We start from the raw sequence: 6,114 nt of genomic DNA, 5'->3' as shown, positions 1-6,114 counted from the left end.
ACTGCCATGCTAACATAGTTTAACAGAACCCTGCTCTTACACACCGCCATGCTAACAGAGTTTAACAGAACCCTGCTCTTACACACCGCCATGCTAACAGAGTTTAACAGAACCCTGCTCTTACACACCGCCATGCTAACAGAGTTTAACAGAACCCTGCTCTTACACACCGCCATGCTAACAGAGTCTAACAGAACCCTGCTCTTACACACCGCCATGCTAACATACACACCGCCATGCTAACAGAGTTTAACAGAACCCTGCTCTTACACACCACCACGCTAACAGAGTTTAACAGAACCCTGCTCTTACACACCGCCATGCTAACAGAGTCTAACAGAACCCTGCTCTTACACACCGCCATGCTAACAGAGTTAACAGACCCTGCTCTACACACCGCCATGCTAACAGAGTCTAACAGAACCCTGCTCTACACACCGCCATGCTAACAGAGTCTAACAGAACCTGCTCTACACACCGCCATGCTAACATACACACCGCCTGCTAACAGAGTTTAACAGAACCCTGCTCTTACACACCGCCATGCTAACATACACACCGCCATGCTAACAGAGTTTTACAGAACCCTGCTCTTACACACCGCCATGCTAACATACACACCGCCATGCTAACATACACACCGCCATGCTAACAGAGTTTATCATGCTCTCATAGACTGTCCTCTTACCTACAGTAACAGATTGCAGCTGGCTACTGGGGCGACATAGCTCAGGAGGTAAGACCGATTGTCTGGCAGTCGGAGGGTTGCCGGTTCAAACCCCACCCTGGGTGTGTTGAAGTGTCCTTGAGCAAGACACCTAACCCCTAACTGTTCTCGCGAATGAGAGGCATCAATTGTAATGCGCTTTGGATAAAAGCGCTATATAAATGCAGTCCATTTACGGGTGCTGTATTTTTTCCATTCCCTTAAACTGGACTCAGGGCTTTTTCAGAACCGGTCTGTGGTGCTGTAATCTGATCTGAAATGTGTCTGTCAGGATTACAGACAGGAGAAAATGGGCCAGGCACATAAACAGAGTGTGGGCACAAAAATGACCTTTGACCTCACATCTCTTCCCCCACGGGACAATCAAACAATGTCTTTTTTTATCCAAGAAGTAATTTTGCCTGTCTCTCACAGAGCAGCGAATAACCCCCCCCCCGCCCCCACCGCCATCTCCCCGCCCCCCCACCAGCAGGACGGTGATATCTTCTGTGCTTTAAATTATGCCAGGCCAGGCCTCACACCCACGTTTAACCCTTAGATGGGTGAGGTGGGGGCCTGGTGCTGGAATACACTTCTGTCCTCAGACAGAGAGGGAAAACTGGCTGATGCTCAATGTGAGAAGAAAAGGGAAGTGATGCGTTTTTATGTGGCAGGAAGCAGGAAGTGTTTAATCTGTGAATGCTCCCGGCCAGCCTGTGGGGTTTATAATGAGCCTGATTATAAATATGGCAGGTCTGCTCTTTATTGAATAAGTCTAGGTTTTTTTATCATGTGGAGAACATCAGTGCAACCATGCTTCGCAATTTGCGCACACATCGTCCCACACACCCATTCACACACGCACTCACACACCAGAAGTACGAATATTATTTATGTTCCTTCTCTTCTTAATCTTTGCTGGGTAGAGCAGATTGTTCATGGCACACCAAACTCACTCCAGACTGTCAGCTGATCTGAAAGCCTGCTTTACCTCCGTTATACTTTATACTCCTTTATTCTGTCTTTCAATCCACCCTCCGTCTTTCCTCTCTCTCCTCCCCCTCTCGCTCGCTCTGTCTCTTCGTCTTTTGGAATACTTTCCTTCTTTAAAATTTGGAATCCCTTCATCAAAAACACTGACTATTTTTTAAATGACACGTTTTACAAAACATATAATCCTATGAAAGTTTACTTTTGTGTGAAATATACTTGAGTAATCTTTTTCTCAATCATAAAGGACTTGTTAATGAGGGGGTGAATGCTGCCTGGTGATCCATCTGCTCTTACAGAGTACACACGGTCCCTATTGGCCTCAGGTATACTCTGTTAGAGTTGAAGTAACACCGGACATTTTACTGTGTGAGGAGGAAGAACAGGGAATAGCGTGTGAAGTGATCTGCAGGAAGTTTACTTCTAGACGTTACTTGTTAGACGGGTTACACGGGTCTGCTTTTTGCAGGGGTTCCCAAACATTTCCAAACCCACCAATGAGAAAGTCTTCGCCCTTCCCCCACCATCCAAACCCCAAATCGCACCCTCCCCCTCCTCCTCCAAGCCACACCCCTTAAGCTCCTAACATGTTTAAATGTGTAATTCACACACACAGCTCATGCTTGTTACTATTACAGGCCATGTACCAGTGCTTAATCTGGTTGGTGTGAATGTGAGTGTGAAAGCGTGTTATATACAGAGTAAATAGTTATTATTTGAATAGTTTTGGGATGCCCAGCCCCCCCCCCCCCCCGCAGACACCACGGGGGGGGGGGCGGTTCCTCCAGAGACCCCTGCCCCACATGTAGACTGTGTCATTATGCTCTCATGCATCTCCTCCTGCAGCCTGACATGGCATTATTTTAATGTCAGAAATGATTTCAAACATTTCACAATGTTTTTTTTTTCCCTCCTTGAAATTCTCAATGAGACGTTCAGTCGCTGGGCAGATTTGTGTGTTGAGTGATAGCTGCGCAGGAGGTTGAGCTGCTGAATTAAAGGTTGCCTTTTAAGCTGTTCCTCATCAGAGAGATATTTGCCCATGTCAGGAAACGTTGGAGGAACTTAGAACCAGTCACATCAGCGTGAAAAAGAGGTGGGTGTGGTTTGACCCAATCACATCGGTGTGAAAAAACAGTGGGTGTGGTTTGGTTAGACCCAATCACATCAGTGTGAAAAAGCAGTGGGTGTGGTTTGGTTAGACCCAATTACATCGGTGTGAAAAAGCAGTTGGTGTGTTTTGCTTAGACCCAATCACATTGGTGTGAAAAAGCAGTGGGTGTGGTTAGACCCAATCACATCGGTGTGAAAAAACAGTGGGTGTGGTTTGGTTAGACCCAATCACATCAGTGTGAAAAAGCAGTGGGTGTGGTTTGGTTAGACCCAATCACATTGGTGTGAAAAAGCTGTGGGTGTGGTTTGGGTTGACCCAATAACATCGGTGTGAAAAAGCTGTGGGTGTGGTTTGGGTTGACCCAATCACATCAGTGTGAAAAAGCAGTGGGTGTGGTTTGGGTTGACCCAATCACATCGGTGTGAAAAAGAAGTGGGTGTGGTTTGGGTTGACCCAATCACATCGGTGTGAAAAAGAAGTGGGTGTGGTTTGGTTTGACCTAATCACATCAGTGTGGGCGTGGTCAGAGAGCGGTCCGGAGATCCAGATTGACCTCTCTCCTCCCCTTTCCTGCAGGTGCCTGAGTGACAGCATAGCCCCTGACCGTACAGAGATGGAGACGGTTATTCCCTGGCTGAGGCAGTAAGTACTGACCTGTTATAAACCCTTATAAGCCTGTTATAAACTGTTGTCCAGCTGTTTAATCCTCTCCTCCATACGTACCATGCAAAGCCTGGCATACCAGTGTAGAAATAATCAAATATACCTGTAAACATAGAATCCTCCATAATGCTGGGTAAAGCTATTGCATATTACTATGCATACCTACAGTATATAAGACTTGCGCATATTCCAATTATCCGTTCTTAGAACATTCCCAAAATGTTGTGAGACTTCCCAGAATCTGTATTTGTTTCCTGTCCCTAAAATGTCATCTTTGAGTCACAAATAGCATTACAGGAAGAGCTTTTGGTCATTATTCATTTTTTTTATTTGAGTCAGTAGACAATTTGAATCATCAATGCTTATTCATGTCATTGTTAGCAGGAACATGAACGTTCATTTTGTCATTCCTATGTTTCCATTCAACGTATTCTTGTTTAAATGCATGTTAAGCAGATCCTCCATGATGGTTTTTCATGCCTAGATGAAAACTACGGACATGGAAACAGCACAGACCCTTCTGTGACTTTAACAGAATTTCTTTGGAACAATAAGAAGTTCTAAGACTTTTGTTTGAGGAACGTTCTCGTCAGATGTTTTTCAAGCAAACCAAATGGGAATGTGACCAAATCTTCTTCTGCTGCAGTCTGGAAATGCTTTATGTTCCCTGGCAGTCCACATACCTGTTTAAATGAACCAATCACATCGCGGCTCAGGCATTCTCTGTCCCTCTGAAGGTCCTTTTTTATCTTTTTGTTCGATCTGAGCCGAGACAGCAGAAGATCTGATGTTTCGTAAGAAAAAAACGGTTTCATAAGAGCCTGACCTTTTATCTCCTTCCTGTCGCCTCCTGACAGGACAAGGCCTGGTGCCTCAGTTTGGGTGTGCATCCGCACATCTGCGTACAGTAACACGGCTCCCTGTGTTTAAATGCCCTTGGAATTGTGGGATTTATGATGCAATCGGCTTACGAAAGGTGGATTGCTTTCTTTTTTTTTCAAAATGGGACCACCAGCTTTTATGCAGTAAAATGTATTGCCACATATTGAAGAATATACTGCAATATATTGAATAGTACATTTGAATGCATAATGGCACTTAAAATAACAGTTTCTTATTTCACACAAAAGTTTGAATTATGGCTTTATATTGCTAGTATGTGTATCTAAATACTGAAGATATTATCAGTGCAGCCTTAAATTGTAAGTAATTACCAAATTAAAAATGGTGACTCAAGAACGGAAATATATTGGATTAGCATATTTGGAAATTATAAATGTGTTGCATGAGAGAATACTCCACTGCCCTCGCCCCCCCTCCCCCCTTGGGACCTGCAGATTAGTTGAACAGAGGCTAAGGGTGCGCCATCTTGTCTCCGTGCATATGTCACAGAGCCTCCTCACTGGAGGAACATGGATGACTGCGCTTCCTATGTTCAACGCGCTTCCTGTCGGGTTTGTCTGCAGACCTGCGGGAGAGGAACAGGATCTCACACCCCAAACGCCCCCTCCTGGCTGGCATCGCACCCGCCTCTGGGATTCTCTGAGCGCCAGCGTGCCCGTGCTCCCACGCGGGCACTGTGTGCCAAACCCTCAGACGCAGACGCGCTTCCACAGCACACCCCCGCCCCAGAGCTGCATTATGGGTAGCCCGTGAGGGCTGGGGTGTTTGCCCCACTGCGAGTGCGGTACGGCCGTTTGTCTGCTGTCAATCAATAATGCAGCAGCCCGTAGCAACAGCAGTGCCCTGGTTGCCGTGGGAGGTCATCGATGAGGTCACCGTGGTGATTGATGGCGGGTGTAGCGTAGTGTGTGTGTGTGTGTGTGTGTGTGGGTGTGTTTCCATGCGTGATGTCCAGGCACTGACAACATGAGCTTGTTTACCCAGAGCCAACACCAGGGTCCTCCAAACGAACCAGGCTCCTGTTTGGTATTACACACAGTAACACTGCACACGAGGAACTGAGAGGAACTCAGTACTGCAGGAGGAGAGGGACACATTCACACACACACACACACATACACACACACACATACAGTCCTACGCATGTGTACACACACACACACACACACACACACACTCTCCCACGCATGTGCCCACACACACACACACACATACAGTCCTACGCATGTGCACACACACACACACACTCTCCCACGCATGTGCCCACACACACACACACACACTCTCCCACGCATGTGCCCACACACACACACACATACAGTCCTATGCATGTGCACACACACAAATACATATACACACACAAACACACACACGCATACACACATACTCATACACACACACACACACACTCTCCCACGCACATGCACACACACACACACATTCATACACACACTCCCACGCATGTGCACACACACACACACACACACACAGTCCCACACATGTGCACTCACACACAGTCCCACGCATGTGCACACACACACAGGTAATTTCTCTTCTGCTGTTTCTAGCTGACAGGTTTATTGCAGGGACCCTGAGAATGTCCATCTGCTGTCCGGTCCTGATGCTGTCGTTCTGCTGTTTCCAGGACAACAGCTGGGTAGTGGGGTGTGATGGGGTAACTGTGGTGAGCCCGTGTGCTGCTTGGGGGCTCTCAGTGAGCTCTGGGCCCAGATGTTGG

General features: G+C 46.9%; 1 protein-coding gene across 5 annotated transcripts in view; it reads left to right on the top strand.

Annotated features, from left to right (window-relative positions):
- Positions 1–6,114, top strand: part of LOC135241066 (disks large-associated protein 3-like) — a 69,340-nt gene that overhangs the window by 18,648 nt on the left and 44,578 nt on the right. For all 5 annotated transcript variants that reach the window (XR_010325880.1, XM_064311208.1, XM_064311183.1 and 2 more), the window contains exon 2: positions 3,387–3,452. The gene's annotated coding sequence lies outside the window, so the exon portion shown is untranslated. The remainder of the gene's footprint in view (positions 1–3,386; positions 3,453–6,114) is intronic.

Source organism: Anguilla rostrata, chromosome 1 (genome assembly GCF_018555375.3).
Source record: "Anguilla rostrata isolate EN2019 chromosome 1, ASM1855537v3, whole genome shotgun sequence".
Taxonomy (NCBI): domain Eukaryota; kingdom Metazoa; phylum Chordata; class Actinopteri; order Anguilliformes; family Anguillidae; genus Anguilla; species Anguilla rostrata.
Note: the sequence above shows the minus strand (reverse complement) of the source record. Positions and strands in the feature narration are given on the sequence as shown.